Below are 17199 nucleotides of genomic sequence, written 5' to 3' on the forward strand. Positions count from 1 at the left end.
AAGAGCTTGTGCAAACATTCTGTTCAATTTCATATCTGTGGGAGTTTGCATCCCCCTCTTCTAATTTTCAGATACCAACTCACACAAACCCTTATTCTCATAATAAACATCCCCAGTTATGTGTCATCTACATTTTCCATGGTGCTGAGTTTAATAAAAGCTGGATTTAGCACCATTATTTGGACAAGACTTGTTAAAAGATTTCTGATAATAAAATCCTTTTTTTCATCTGCACTAAGAAAGGCATAGAATTTAGTGTCTTATGACACTACACATTCCAATAGCTCTAAAAAAAGATAACTTCAAGATTAGCTTTAGTGATTCCAGCACATAAACACAATCTTTTGCAAGGCAGAAAAAAAAAAACCCTGTTCACACTGATGTCTTCTATGTGTTGTATCAAATGAACAGTTATGGTAAAATAAAATACAATGTTCAAAAAGTTTTTGTTTCCATGAACAAATTCTATTTTCTGGCCAATATACATCAAAACAAATTTATCTGCAACGTCCACCCATTGGCACTGTGCCATGTTTGACAGTTTTTCTTACAGCAGCAGATATTCTTCAAACACTTGAATGAAGCCAAAGGTTATCACAGAATCATAAAATGGTTCGGGTTGGAAGGGACCTTAATGATCAATGAGTTCCAATCCCCCTGCCATGGACAAGGACACCTTCCACTAGGCCAGGTCGCTCAAAGCCCCATCCAGCCTAACCTTGAACACCTCCAGAGATTGAGCATCCACAACTTCTCTGGGCAATCTGGGCCAGTGTCTCACCACCCTCACAGTTAAATAATTTCTTCCTAATATCTAATCTAAATCTTCCCTCTTTCAGTTTAAAACCACTATGCCTCATCCTATTGCTCCACTCCAGGATAAAGAGTCCCTCCCTATCTCTCCTGTAGGCCCCCTTTAGGTACTGGTTATAGGCGCTAATGTTAAGTTTTCAAATAATTATAACTATACTGAAGCTTAAGGTTTACCTTTTTCACTTGTTAACAACATGCTATCGTACTTGTGATCCAACCAAAGTAATCAATTACCAAAGTAATCTGAGAACTATGAGTAGCTTGCTCTTTCAAAATTATCCTTAGTAAGGCGCAGTGCAGGAAAAGAAAAAAAAAAAAAGATGAAAATATTTCCCCTATTATTATGAAATTGAAAGGCCCTTTTCCTTTGTTACAAGTGCTTTACAAGAGCTTATTTATGAAAGTATGCAAGAAAATAGTGTTTCATGACAAGTATCACTGCTGAAAGACTTGGTTTACTCACGTTTGAACAATGTGTTCTCTCTGAAGCTATAGCTCCTAGCTTTTCAGCCTGCTAAGTACAGTAGGAAACACTATATTGTGTTTCTTTCACCAGAGACTTCGATAATGGAGCTCTGTCATGCTTCCTTGCTGAAGTTTGCATTGCCTTAGGCTGATTTGGAAGGCCATCTGGAAATTAAAATTGATCAATTAGCTGTGAGCCTGTGATGTGAAGAGAGCAGATGGAAGAACGCAGTACATCATTGCTCCCTGCCCTGCAAGAGCTACCAGTCCAATACACAATCCGCACCAAGGTCCCAGTCTCTTTCCAGGAAGATTTAAAAAGATTAAGATAAGTCTGTCACAGCAATTGTCCTTCTTTCTCTCCCAGCTCTGTTCACAGGAGATACCAATGCTTACAGAGATGATGTCTAAAAACCATGATGGAAGGGAGCTGAAAACTGAGTACTTTCAGCATAAGTCCTGCCATGCAGGACTTAAGTAAAGCCAGCTTGGTTTCACATTTATAACTCCTAGATGTATTCCCAAATGAAAAAGCTGTTGTATTATAACCCTAAATTTTGTCTAACAGAAAAAAGGCCTTTGAGAATCCTTCTGGCCCCTGTATGTATATACCAGATTCACTTGCACACATCATGCATCCATTCATATTTACTGCCGATGACTTTCTGGCCAGCGATTTGGAAGGCCTTTGGAAGTCCTGGTGTTGTATCATACCATAAGCACCAAGAACCAATGTCCTGGTGTTGTATCATACCATAAGCACCAAGAAGCAGTTTTAGACTGTGAACAATGTTAATTAAAATAATATCAGAAAAACTGGAGATTGAAAAATAGAATGATTTTTTTATTATTATTATTCTCCAGCTTAGGAAGCGAGAAGGTTTGAATACTAATAGAGCACATGATAGAAATGGTGAAGATATTATTGCTCTTGATAAGGTAATTACATTTTGTAGCTCCAGTCATGAATGACCACCACATTATACAAGGTCTCTTATGCAATCACAGAGGAGCATCTGATACAAGCACTACAGGAAAGTGAGAGAGGCAGAGATTATCCTGAGCTATAGCTATGTATGAACTACAAGTAACCAAGCAGCTCTTCATTTCTTACTGGATGCAATACAACATTGTCATAGATATTCCAATAAAGGAAGTCAAAGTTAGCTTACAAAGCACATTTATTCAAAAAGCAAATTATTCTATTATTCTCTCCTTACTAATTTGTCAGCTACTTTTAGTTGAAAATTAAGACAGATAAGCAAACAGGTATCATCTTTGATAAACAGCTGTTTCTGCACAAACAGTATAGTAGCATACCAGCCTAAATTTAAGCCTCACTTCTTTCAAATTTATTGCTGATGAAATATATACCTACAAGCAATGCTGAAAACTGCATTTTCGCAAGTTTTCCAAGAAACCTGGTTGTAACTAATGACTTAAGATTAATTTAAGATCAACAACATCAAACACTTGCCAGAAGATGGCTGGTAAGAGAGGGATGCAGAATTATAGCACATTTGCAAATAATGTTCAGATAGAATTTAAGACAGAAGATCTTCAATAAACATGTTTACAAATATGTCATTGTACTTGGATTAAAATGATATTTTGGTCCACATTAAATTATAAGGCTCATTATTTATTCATCAAATCCTTTTTATCTCTTTTAAATTACTCAAGAGCCCACATTTTGACACACTAAACTCCTGACTAGAGACAAAAATGCGCTACCTGATGTCCACTCCAAAAAATCCTTCCTTCAGTGCTGAAATCCAAAAACAAAGCCAACCTCTGCCTATTTCACTCTGTCATACATGCTAACATCTGCCATGCCATTTTCAATGTGTCAAACAGCCCACTGACTAGCTATTTTAAACCAAATGGTAAGTATTCCAGGAGCAGCCCAACAGAAAGAAAAAACAATATATCTAGTTTGCAAAACCTTTCCAGCTCATCATTATTCTCCAAATGCATAAGTCTGAAAATTTTATTTTTTTTTCCCCAGTAGGATAAATGACATATGAACTTAAATGTGAGTCCAACCATTAAAGCACTTCAGCTCTTTTCTTGTCCATAAGGAGACAAGCTCAAGGCCCCTGATAATAGCTAATGGTAATAGACATGTATGGATAATCTTGTTTACCTTTCCCTCCTATTCTTCTTTCCTCTTCTTCTTTCTCTAAACCATTTCAGTGCCCATGTCTTGACATATCGAACTCTGCAGGTTAGGCTGCTTTTGATTTGTGAGGAGAGTTACAATAGTTAATTACAGAGCATGGTCTTCTGTGACTCAAACATTTTGCATTTATAGGCTCTTGATATAGTCCAGAGCAAGAGGCTAACCCATATTTAATTTGTCCAACACGTTTCTGGTTAAAGTTCCATCAAATGGGTGACTGGAATCCCTCCGATTCAGCTGGAAAAGTCACTTTGAAGGAGGCGTTTATTAGCAACATTTGCCTCAGTCACAACAGGAGGCCCTGAGGGCCTGGGGAAAATCAGTGGTTGCTTATAATAGTCAAAACCAGCTATTCCCCATAGGATAAAGTGTCGATAATAGGTTAGATATTATTATTTGGAATTGATTTTACAGCAGGTATAAAATTAAAGAAAATGAGGCTGTTTCTTTAGGCAGCAAAGGGTCTGTGCTTTGAAATGCCCTCTAGCCTGACCCCCGCAGCCCCAGCCCCGGGGAGGCTGCAGCAGGGCTGGCCTCCCAGCCAGCGCCGCACAGCTGCTCCGCATCCAGCATGATTAACATAGCTGAAGGCCCACAGCACTTAGCACAATTAAATCAACAGGCTGTAGCTCATTCCTCCAGTGTGACAGGAAAAAAGGCGCAAAACCCAGATGCCTTTGCTTTCTTCTATCTTTATGTTTGCTGGAGCAATTCTGGTGAGTGTTTAATCCTCTCTGCGGCCCAACGTTCACACGAAAATTTAACGTGCATGTGGTTTTGACTGAAAAAGTCCCAAGCCAGAATATCATTAGCTCACAGTCTTTTCAAGTGATATATTCAGTAGTTAATTCTGAGGGGCTTCTACACTAAAATGAGAAACACTTTCAGCAGCGTTGTGAAGGAATTTGTTGGGCAGCCTGTAACTATTTCTCTTTTCTGGCAAATGGACACTCTGGAACACCTCTATAGAGACAGCCACAGACTCCTTTAGCCCTATCAGACCACTTCATCTTGAGGGAAAGATATTCTGTAGCCTTTTACATTATGTTATTCTTGAGGTCTTTTATTGAATTTTACTCTCTGTACTGTCCTGAACAAGGAGAGAGCTTAGTTAAGACTCCTGCCATTACACTATTGTAAATGTGATAAAATTATTCTTTGCAGCAAAGACTATCCTTAAAAATCTGTGGAATAAGAATGACTTTACTGAATAGCTGCATTAAACAAAAATGTGCATACATCCTCTCCCTTTAGCGTCCCAGCCAGGCGTGGTAACCTGAAGTGCCTCTTGTTCAAGCCAACAATTATTTTCCTTTCCTGGTTATTTCATTGTCCCTAGAAAATTTAATGGATCCTGTTCTCAAAAGCATTAATGTTCAAATGTTTCATAGAACTTAAGCTCCTCATTGACAAACACCTCTAAAATTTAGCCTAAGCTTAAGTCCTGAAATGCTATAGGCACTTAGGAGCCGAAGTTTCAGTGAAACCCTCATAAGTCTCAACTCCTTTCTGAAAACAGACTAACTCATAAATCACTGAACATTTTGTCTACAAAAAGAGCTACAGTTTTTTCATGTTCTAATGAGGTACAAAACCACTAGTCCAATTGGACTTATTCCCAACAATATCAGGTCTAAGTTTCACCAACACCATGTAAAACCTTGAACTGAAACTTATTTTCAATGTTGTCTTTTTCTTTTGAGGTAGTTGTGCAGATTTTCTTTTTTTAATTTTACTTTCCATCTTTATTCCCTTCTCTCTTTGCCTCCTTCATGCTCTCCTTTTAAATTCTTTTTTGTCAGTGTTTCTATCTCCATTCAGCTCTTAATTGCCCCTTTTTCATAAGACTTACAAAAATAATTTCTAAGCATGTTAAAATAAGGAAGGACTGAGTCTCATGAGGAACACTTTCCTTTTAAAAGAAACCAGACTGTATCTAGAAAACATTGCAGTTGATATTTTTTTTTCTTCTAAAAAAAATGTTTACTACTTTACCAGTCTGAAAACATCCTCTAGCTCTGAAGGTGAAGACCACAGTGCTCTTGATGGAGAAGGTAAAAAGTGCATGGCTTTAGTGAAGAAAAAGATCATCGAGTATTTGTTCTGTCCAGACCAAAATTCATTAGCCACAAAAATTTCTTCTAAACCAGTCAATACATTGCCTTTTTTCTCAAAGGAATCAAAGAAACATTTGCATACAGAAGGTATTTAAATAGATGTTAAGAGAACATCATGAATACTGACAGGGGCCTGTGAGCACCACATGCCAGTGCAATATTCTTGGTGTTTGACAGCCCTGCCCATCACCCAGCTTTGTCCTGAGCTTTCACACAGGAGGTAGCTGGATCCAACCAGGAGTGGAGGAAAGCTGAGAATTCTCTTTTCATGCCTATTTGGGAGTCCCAGGGATAAGAACGCTAATACAAAGTCTTTGTCATCCAGCACTATCTCACAGACCTTGATAAGGCCTTCTCACACTATGCTTGCATAAGGAAAAAGTGCATCCTGTACTTTCTCTGCTTGTGAGTTGCAAACTAATTGTTAAATATCTGTGGTAAATGTGTTCTTATTCAGTGATAACTTACATACTGATTCATGATACCTTACGTACATCTTATATTCACCCTCCTCTTCCCTAAACTGTCATTGGACTATGAATCTCAGAGCTGGAGGGACCTTAGTAAATTTTCTTCACTATCAGGGTTAAGCAAACTGAGAAAACAAAGCTGGTGTAAATACACATCTGACTTCAGCTGTGAGGAGAGCTGGAAGTAAAAAATGGCTAGTTTCACAATTATGATACAAGTATCCTTCTCCTACCATACACAGAAAGCAACAAAAAAGCTGTCCCAACTTGCTCCCTTGCTCTGCATTATCAGTGCACGTCCTCTATGTTACAGAAAAAGAGACAGCCCTTATGGGACCATGATTTGATTTATATCATCACATAACCAATACATTAAATAGTTATTGGAGATTATTTTTACCATGTCCTTGGTGCAGTGCTTTCTGATGAAGTGTGCACAGAACACACATCTGGTCTATTAAGCTATGGAAACACTGTGTGAAGCATATGGTAAGCGTTGATGAAAAAAGAGACCAGTGAAATCTTCAAACCTAAATACATTTGCCAGAGTGGGTCTGATTCTAGTAACAGCCAGTACTAAGCTGGGATAACGTAATTTAAAATGTATGGTGTTACATGGGTCCAAACATAGCAAGAGATTGTAGTCTGAAACCTAACATTCCACATGAAATGCTGAACTTCATTAGGTGAAGCTTCTAAAAAAAATAACTTTATCAATACAACCCATGACAGCGTGAGACTATATAAGTTTCCACATCTCTTTTTACAAAAAGTACCAATTTAAACAGATTTTGCCAGCCTTAGGAAAAGAAGCTTTCTATCTGGGATTAGGATGGCTAACAAATCTTTGAAAATACATTTTATTTTCATAAACACCTCTGAAGTACAGCTTTGTACCCAGTTTTACACTTAAGTATCTTTAAATGTGATACAAATAATTTTTCAAGTAAGCTACTAATCTAGCTAGTTAAAATAGTTTGGAGTATTTTGGCTGCTTGAATTTGTGCTGAAGGAGATAAACCAATAACAACTTTTGATTATATAAAATCAATGTCTTCAGATGGCTTCAAAACTGTTATTTTAAATTATCAATGCCAAAACTCAGGCACACCTTTTCAAGTTTTCAGTTTGATTTCATGTATACGATTATTATATTTTTATTTTTTAATAGGAGCAGGTAGCAGTGCTGAGTTCTGCTATTAATTACACATAGAAACAGAAAACCTGAAGTAAACCTGGTAGCATTTTAAGAATCCAGCTATTGTGAATTCATCTGGAATTCATTGGGCTACCCTTGGCTGTAATGAATTCATGCTGTATTAGTAGTAACATCACATGTACACTAATAGATGTTCTACTGAGATCAGTATTATTTAATTGACTCAAAGGATTAGTTTAAGATCAATGTTCTTTTAACTATATTTTAACATAGCATTTTACTGAAGCATGGCTTCCCTCAAGACAAGACATCAGAAGAAAATCATGCATAAGAAAACACACTAAATCTAACATTTTTGTCTCCTTAGGAAAGATACAGAAATCATTAGAATCATATCGTCTATCCCCCATGCAAACAAATACATTGTGTTTATAAAACAATTTTCTCTATGGAAAACAAAATATTCAAATCTACAAAAGTGAACATATGCAGATTCAAGAGAGGTATCAAGATGCATCTAAGTAAAAATGACATCTTACTTAAACTGAAAAAAAATTATACAAACAATCTGTAAAGAAATGCTGAGCAGTATCATCTGCACATTTCTGCTTTGTCAGGCATGCTAAATAGGAGAACACAAACAACATGCAGAAGACTTCACTGGTACCAGTTGCATGTCTGGGATATGGTTAAGTAATGGAAAAACAAGAGCTTGCATACTTTGGGTTGGAAAAGAAGATGTTCTTAAGCATTTGCTGTGTTTTGCGAACTGTACCAGAAACACCAAGGTGACTAGTGTTACCCTTTTTCAACTTAGGTCCTGTTCACCAATAAGTTTATATTTCCTTCCTAACTTAGCTGGCTAAGATGAACAGGCGGGTCAGACATCAAGGCTCAGATCCATTTAATATAATCAATCAGCACTCCTAAGACTGATGAGAAAAAACCCCAAACTGGTCTTCCTGAGTATACTGGTTTAGCATCACTGAATAAAGTATAAAAAGTAAAAATAAAGAATTGGTAAGCTTACTGCTTCTCATGTTTTTATGCCAACCTTGATAATATCATGAGTCAATGCTGTGCCAAAAGAATGGTGAAACGCAACCACAGACAAGGAAACAAACGTGTCTAAAAAGAGGCCTTGTCTCCTAACCAGCCAACAGCCAACTAACTGAATGTGCAGGTACACAATTAAAAGCATATGATGGAGAATTTTGTTGAAATAAATCTTGCAATCCCCATTCCTATTTCTACCTACTCTCCTCCTCTAGAGATCCTGGGGTGGGGCGGGGGGAAAGCACCTCTGTTTTCCCTGTACTTTGAAGATAGCCTGGCTTTCTTCATTTTTTGTTTACAGAAAGAAACCACTGCAGGGAAGTGGAAAAAAATGAAATAAATAGGGGATACCTGGTTCAGACAATTCTACTTTTCTCCAACAGTGTATTCCAGCTATGGACAGCAAGCCTTAGAAATCATCAACATTCCTTATGTCAAACAACTGCACTTTCTTATCCTTTTATTTCAGATTATCTTCCTCCCTGATCCTATCAATCAGTAGCAGAAGCAGCTCCTAGCAGAGTTTAGCGCTGTGGTCATAAAATAAATAGTCTGAAGACCTAATTCAGAATTTAGAAGAGCTGCTTTCTTAGGAAGCAAGACTTGATGTATCGTGTGTGTATTCATCTGTCTGAGCCATCCCTCTCAACAGCTTTACAGGTCTGCGAGTCCCCTTCAAACAAGATTTATCAAAACAGTAGAAGTCTCAAAAGATGTTAAAATTTCTACATTGGAATGTGGAGAAAATTTACTAACGATATCTCTCAGTCCTTAGCAGACATCAGATAATTCACACAGGGAGGTATTACGAATGACCTAAATGCAGAAAAAGGTTGAACAAGGTTTGCAGCTTAGCAGACCTCAGTGAATCTATTTCCAAGCCTTTCTCTTTGTCCTATGGATTTTCTAGAATCCTCTTCAATTCCACATCTTACTTTCCTTTTCTCTGTTCAGACTATTTGGCAATGCTTCCAAGAATGCAATTCTTACTACTTCAGTATCATCACTTCCACAGTGACTTTAATTTTAATAATAAAGGTATAGCAACATATAGCATCTTAAAACTTCCCACTGTGCAAATTCAACAACAGCTTTTGTTTCTGTAGGTCACTTATCTAGTGCTGTAAAGTTACATTTGTGCGAGCCCTATAATCAGCTTCCAAACTCAAAAAAACATATTCAGCCAATTTATGCCTACATGACATGTGGCCTACCTGAAAAACAATATTGAAAGTGAAATGGACAGAAATGGAATAAACAGGAGGGAACACGCATGGGCAGAAGGTTGAGAGGCAAATGTGACCCCAGGCTTTTCTTTGCCCTCCTAAGAAACAAGACAGCAAAAAACTTTTATTTTTGGTTGGTTTGGTTGTTTTTTTCTGTGTGGTTTTTGGTTGTTTGTTTTTATAGTTATCTGATAGATGCAATACTTTGTATTAATTTATTTTTCACTTGCAGTTACTTCAAATACCAAGGTACTGGTATCTGTTTACGTATTCTGCATTCCTCCGTGCTTGCCTCAATAAATATTCACAACTGTACTTCTGTTGTGGTCCAAACTGTACTCTGGGATTCAGTGCATGACCGGGAAGTTCCACTCCCTCAGTGGCATCGTTATGAAAATGGCTGCATTTAAGGAAGTATCACAGCAACAAATGGTGTGGCTCTACACTAATCATCTACTAGATTTCTGCATACAAGAATCTGCTAAAAAGCTCAACAGGGAGGTCTGCCAAGTATCCCCTGGGAGAGCCTTTGTGTAAAAAGTGGTACTTTGGAAGTTAATTAGAGACAATCTGGTTTTTATATTGAGTTTTAAAAAGCCAATTAGAGTTAATGGGAATTCACACAATTCTCATTCAGATCTTTTTGATATGATTACTGGTATAATTCAGTTTTTCATAGCAAAACAGCAAAATGGACATTAAAAGTGACTGAACAGTGAAAGAATCCCACTTGCTGGAATTTAGTTTTCTTACAGCAAACTTATCCCTTGTGTAAGAGCTGTGAAGGCATTGGGGATTAATTAAACAGCGTAAGAAAGATATGCTGAACATATGGACGCAACAGAACTACAGAACTTGCTAACATTTACCAAGCACATCATTCACGTGGGGAAAGGAGACCTCCTTTGTGGAGTACGCTGCCTTATAACGTGTGAAAAAGACCCTCCTAGAGTGCCTTCCTCAAGCACACCCAACAGCAAGGGAATAGCAACAGTCTCCCTTTGAAGACAAATACACACACTGAGGAGATTCAATGAACTACTGAACTAGAAGGAGCAGAAATTATTTAGTGGCCATAAACCAAAGGATATAACTAGGTTTCCAAACAGTACAGCACTTTGATCACAAGAGAAGGGCTACGCTGCCCAGCAGAGAGCAATGAAGAGATCCTTGAACTGAGTCTAACACATTCCTGTGCTTCAGCAAAAGGTCATGCAGTACTATTACCTCTGAACCCCAGCTGCAACTGGATCCAGAAGAGATCCCCAAGTCTATGTTACGTAAGGAAAAGAGGCCATGCACACTGTGGGCAGCTAGGGTGGGGCTAGGAATAAGAGTTATTCTTTTATTAATAAGAGTTATTAACTCAAGTGTTACTTGAGTAACACTGGCAGGAAGCAGGACTGGAACAAGGTTAAGGCTGAGCTGGGACCACCCAACACTACAGGTATCTTGTACTTGACGGACTTGCAATCCATCCAGTAAAAACTTTTTGAAAGATACACATCTCAAAAAGTGTGCTTTAATTTAACTTCATGTAGATCAGAAGTTAAGAATAGCTTAAGTAGAACTTCCTACAGAATAAGAATACTGCTTTTATTCTGGTTAGCATGTCTGGATAAAAAAAATTCAATATGGGACATCACTCAGAATGGCACATGAAACAATGTTTTTTCACAAAACACTGCACCAAAATATTTTTAAAAGGTAATTTTAAAACAGTAACTCACAGAGAATTAAACAATTAGACTCTTATCCTTGTGCCTGTAGGTAATTTCCATTCATTATGGCAAGGAACGTTCTAGTCTCAACACACTTATTCTGTAAGACTGTGCTCTGCATGAATAAAAGCAAAGCTTAGGGCTCTTCCTACCTGAATGCCTCGATTCCTGTTCCCCCTTTCAGCATTAACAGCCAAATCAATTTATCAATGAGCTGATCTCCTGTAGGATCAAATATATTGAGACCAGCTGAACATAAAGGGGGAAGAAAAACTCTTCTCTGCAGGAAATACATAATGCAGCTTTTATGGCATTCACTGTAAACAAGCAGGCTGATGTGCTAGGCTTGTTTACTGAGAAAAAGCTGCCATTCAATCATTTGTAAACAGAAACTATATGAGCACCAGAATAATTTACTGAAAAATAAATACGTTTACTAAAGCAACAATTTGGACAACTCATTAAAAAGTAAGAAAAGTATCATGTTTCAAATATCCTCAATTCTTGTTGCTTCTTGTAAGTTTCTGAGAGACATCTGGCCTCAGAGGGTTTGTGCCAAAGCCTGTTCCCACTTACATGAACGTAAACGTGGTGTAACTATACCAGTTTTATTGTTTAACTGAGCTTGCCTTGAACATTCCCATAAGGCAGAAAAGAGGTATTAAGCATCATTCCTGGAAGTATTCTGCTGTGGATTTTGTCATGGCATGACTAGGGCTGAAGGCTTTCACTCCGTCGTAATCACATGCAATGTTCTATTGGCTGTATTAACTCACCCAGGTATTCAGGAGAAAGAAGAGACTTAGAGACAGAAGATGGTCAAGGCCAATATCTCACTATCAGACACCCAGTCACATACTCGATTATACAATCAGTTAGGATTCTAGCCACTACTGAGATACCAAAAGTGAGGAGTTCTTTCTGGTGTTTTGCTTTCTTGGACAGAAGCAACCAAAGATGTCTGCACTTTAAAAAGATGCCAGACTTTGCTGCCAATCTTCCCACCACCAGGTGCTGAAAGGAGCAGAACCACTGTGCTGTCACAGACAGAGAAGAGGTCACTGAGCCTCTCTCTGAAGAAAAAGGTAAAACAGATGCATCTGGCAGACTTAGATGTTCTGCAGATTCCTGAGGTTTCCCCTGTTCTGCCAATTTTTTTGAGAAAAACGAAGAAACTCCAAGTCTTTTTATGATGTGTAGGAGATGGCTGAGACTGTGAAGTCTTTAATAATGCCAAGAGACCTAGGAGATTGCTTAGCCTTTGTGTCCAAAACCCATAAGATGCCTATGGTACAAATTGCCCAGAAAAAGAAACTGCAATGCTTGTAGAAAAGAGGAGACACAAAATTTAAAAGACCCAACTGATTTACCACAATTTTGAAGTTTCCTCCCTAGAGAAAAAACTGTACAGTAAAGATCTTTATCCAGAGCATTACTGTAACATTTTCATTAATGGTCTGGATAATGGGGCAGGGCATACTCTCAACAAGTTACCTGATGATACTAAACTGGGAGGAGTGGCTGGTGCACCAGAAGGCTGTGCTGCAATCCAGAGGGACCTCAACAGGCTGGAGAAATGGGCTGATGGGAACCACATGAAGTTCAACAAGGGAATGTGCTAAATCTTGCACTTGTGGAAGAATAAAATAACCTCCATGCACTAGGACATGCTGGGGACCAACTAGCTAGAAAGCAGCTTTGCAGAAATAGATCTGGACACCAGGTTGAACATGAGGCAGCAATGTGCCCTTGCCACAAAGAAGGCTAATGGTATCCTGGGCTTCACTAGAAGGAGTGCTGTAGCAAGTTGAAGAAGATGATCCTTCACCTCTACTCAGCACTGGTGAAGCCACACCTAGAGCACTGTGTCCAGTTCTAAGCTCCCAAGAACAAGACAGACATGAAGCTACTGGAAAGAGTCCAGCAAAAGGCCACTAAGATAATTAAGGAACTGGAGCATCTCTCCTGTGAGGAAAGGCTGACAGAGCTGGGACTGTTTAGCTTAGATAAGATCTCCATCTTTGGAGATATTCAAAAGCTATCTGGACATGGTCCTGGGAAATCTGCTGTAGGTGACCCTGCTTGAGCAGGGGGATTGGACAAGATGACCTCCAGAGGTCCCTTCCAACCTCAACCATTCTGTGCTTCTGTATCTCCTTTGAAGTGCTAGAAATAACATGTTATGAATAAGTACATGTTGAATTACATGTGTAATCTTTTTACTTCTATTACCTGAAAAAAGCATCACAGAAGAAAGAAACCAAATCCACCAGAGCAAGTATATATATACAAAACACTGCACCAAAATATTTTTAAAAGGTAATTTTAAAACAGTAACTCACAGAGAATTAAACAATTAGACTCTTATCCTTGTGCCTGTAGGTAATTTCCATTCATTATGGCAAGGAACGTTCTAGTCTCAACACACTTATTCTGTAAGACTGTGCTCTGCATGAATAAAAGCAAAGCTTAGGGCTCTTCCTACCTGAATGCCTCGATTCCTGTTCCCCCTTTCAGCATTAACAGCCAAATCAATTTATCAATGAGCTGATCTCCTGTAGGATCAAATATATTGAGACCAGCTGAACATAAAGGGGGAAGAAAAACTCTTCTCTGCAGGAAATACATAATGCAGCTTTTATGGCATTCACTGTAAACAAGCAGGCTGATGTGCTAGGCTTGTTTACTGAGAAAAAGCTGCCATTCAATCATTTGTAAACAGAAACTATATGAGCACCAGAATAATTTACTGAAAAATAAATACGTTTACTAAAGCAACAATTTGGACAACTCATTAAAAAGTAAGAAAAGTATCATGTTTCAAATATCCTCAATTCTTGTTGCTTCTTGTAAGTTTCTGAGAGACATCTGGCCTCAGAGGGTTTGTGCCAAAGCCTGTTCCCACTTACATGAACGTAAACGTGGTGTAACTATACCAGTTTTATTGTTTAACTGAGCTTGCCTTGAACATTCCCATAAGGCAGAAAAGAGGTATTAAGCATCATTCCTGGAAGTATTCTGCTGTGGATTTTGTCATGGCATGACTAGGGCTGAAGGCTTTCACTCCGTCGTAATCACATGCAATGTTCTATTGGCTGTATTAACTCACCCAGGTATTCAGGAGAAAGAAGAGACTTAGAGACAGAAGATGGTCAAGGCCAATATCTCACTATCAGACACCCAGTCACATACTCGATTATACAATCAGTTAGGATTCTAGCCACTACTGAGATACCAAAAGTGAGGAGTTCTTTCTGGTGTTTTGCTTTCTTGGACAGAAGCAACCAAAGATGTCTGCACTTTAAAAAGATGCCAGACTTTGCTGCCAATCTTCCCACCACCAGGTGCTGAAAGGAGCAGAACCACTGTGCTGTCACAGACAGAGAAGAGGTCACTGAGCCTCTCTCTGAAGAAAAAGGTAAAACAGATGCATCTGGCAGACTTAGATGTTCTGCAGATTCCTGAGGTTTCCCCTGTTCTGCCAATTTTTTTGAGAAAAACGAAGAAACTCCAAGTCTTTTTATGATGTGTAGGAGATGGCTGAGACTGTGAAGTCTTTAATAATGCCAAGAGACCTAGGAGATTGCTTAGCCTTTGTGTCCAAAACCCATAAGATGCCTATGGTACAAATTGCCCAGAAAAAGAAACTGCAATGCTTGTAGAAAAGAGGAGACACAAAATTTAAAAGACCCAACTGATTTACCACAATTTTGAAGTTTCCTCCCTAGAGAAAAAACTGTACAGTAAAGATCTTTATCCAGAGCATTACTGTAACATTTTCATTAATGGTCTGGATAATGGGGCAGGGCATACTCTCAACAAGTTACCTGATGATACTAAACTGGGAGGAGTGGCTGGTGCACCAGAAGGCTGTGCTGCAATCCAGAGGGACCTCAACAGGCTGGAGAAATGGGCTGATGGGAACCACATGAAGTTCAACAAGGGAATGTGCTAAATCTTGCACTTGTGGAAGAATAAAATAACCTCCATGCACTAGGACATGCTGGGGACCAACTAGCTAGAAAGCAGCTTTGCAGAAATAGATCTGGACACCAGGTTGAACATGAGGCAGCAATGTGCCCTTGCCACAAAGAAGGCTAATGGTATCCTGGGCTTCACTAGAAGGAGTGCTGTAGCAAGTTGAAGAAGATGATCCTTCACCTCTACTCAGCACTGGTGAAGCCACACCTAGAGCACTGTGTCCAGTTCTAAGCTCCCAAGAACAAGACAGACATGAAGCTACTGGAAAGAGTCCAGCAAAAGGCCACTAAGATAATTAAGGAACTGGAGCATCTCTCCTGTGAGGAAAGGCTGACAGAGCTGGGACTGTTTAGCTTAGATAAGATCTCCATCTTTGGAGATATTCAAAAGCTATCTGGACATGGTCCTGGGAAATCTGCTGTAGGTGACCCTGCTTGAGCAGGGGGATTGGACAAGATGACCTCCAGAGGTCCCTTCCAACCTCAACCATTCTGTGCTTCTGTATCTCCTTTGAAGTGCTAGAAATAACATGTTATGAATAAGTACATGTTGAATTACATGTGTAATCTTTTTACTTCTATTACCTGAAAAAAGCATCACAGAAGAAAGAAACCAAATCCACCAGAGCAAGTATATATATTTTTATATATAAAACTGTGTCTGAGATAGGATAATAAAAAAACATATAAATGAGGAATATTTGAAATTTTACTTACTTGTGACTATTGCACTGCCACACACCATGTACATTTACACCTTTCCTGGTTCCTTACATATTCAGAACTTTGTTTTTCATTTTCCTCAGATATAGGCAGATTTGGATGATTTATAAAATCTGCCAGCAAGCTGTTGCCAATTTTAGTTTATACATGATTTAGTCCTGTTTTTAGTTTAATTGACATTTTGCTTATTTAAAACGCAAAAAATGGCCACCGAGGAAAAAACACTCACTTTTAACAGGATCATGGAAATATTAGCAACAGCAGTCCATAAATCACTAAAAATGATTTTTAGATTCCCAGAGAATGAACAGTCAGTGTGTCAAACAGAATGGAGGTTTGATGGGAAAGGAACATGTATTTCTGGGAACAATTATTTTGCTTCACAAAACCAAGTCTGCTTATAAATGTCAGTTCTATTCTAACATAAGCATGGTTTCTACTGTTCCACTTAATAATACTGTAAACCAAATATAAGAAAATTAATTCTCAAGCATATAAATAACAGTACCTTTATCAAATACAAGAAAAGACTGGCTCCATAAAATCTCACCTTAATGCTCTTAAACATACTGGTAATTCCACGCCACAAATCTCAAGAGAAAATAAGAGAGACACGCAGTTCTAATGTCACACTCCCAGATCATGTCCTTCTTCTCCATAATGACAATGAGAATAGGACTGCAACCAGAAAAAAAGGGAAAAAAGGGTCATGACAGGGTTCAGCTGGGACTGATACTGCCTTTTTTACAGAACACCAAGAGTTATTTAACATAATAGAAATACTCTGTATAAAGCAAAGCTGAGGTTGCTTTGCACTAGATAGGTCAGTATTTTGTTTCAGACCAACACATACTAGCTGTTATGCACATGTGGCCATAGTAACTTGTGGTCATTATTCATTAATACATGGGTCAGGAGCTGTTTGTGAATTAGAACTTGATTAAGTTTTCCAAAATGCTTTTAAAATCACATCAAGAACAGAATTGTGAAGGTGAAAAGTGTGTCACTGCCTTCTCAGAAGGTCTACAAAGGCAAGCATTATCATTTGCACACAAACACAAGTTATTTCCTTGTCACAGCACCTCAGAGATGAGCTGCTCTGTATCTAGTAAAGGAGGTACAGTTGATTTTTATGAGCTTTTAACATAGTGAAAGTTGGCTAAATCATGCTTAATCACAATTCATCATCATTAGAATCTAAACTGTTTGCCTAAATCTTCAGGAAGTGTCAAAATACTGTGCAGGCAGTAGTTTCTCATTTGTGATTTCTCCATGCAAATTTAAAGC

The sequence above is a fragment of the Calidris pugnax genome, unplaced genomic scaffold (genome assembly GCF_001431845.1).
Source record: "Calidris pugnax isolate Ruff unplaced genomic scaffold, ASM143184v1 scaffold42, whole genome shotgun sequence".
In the NCBI taxonomy this organism is placed as follows: Eukaryota; Metazoa; Chordata; class Aves; order Charadriiformes; family Scolopacidae; genus Calidris; species Calidris pugnax.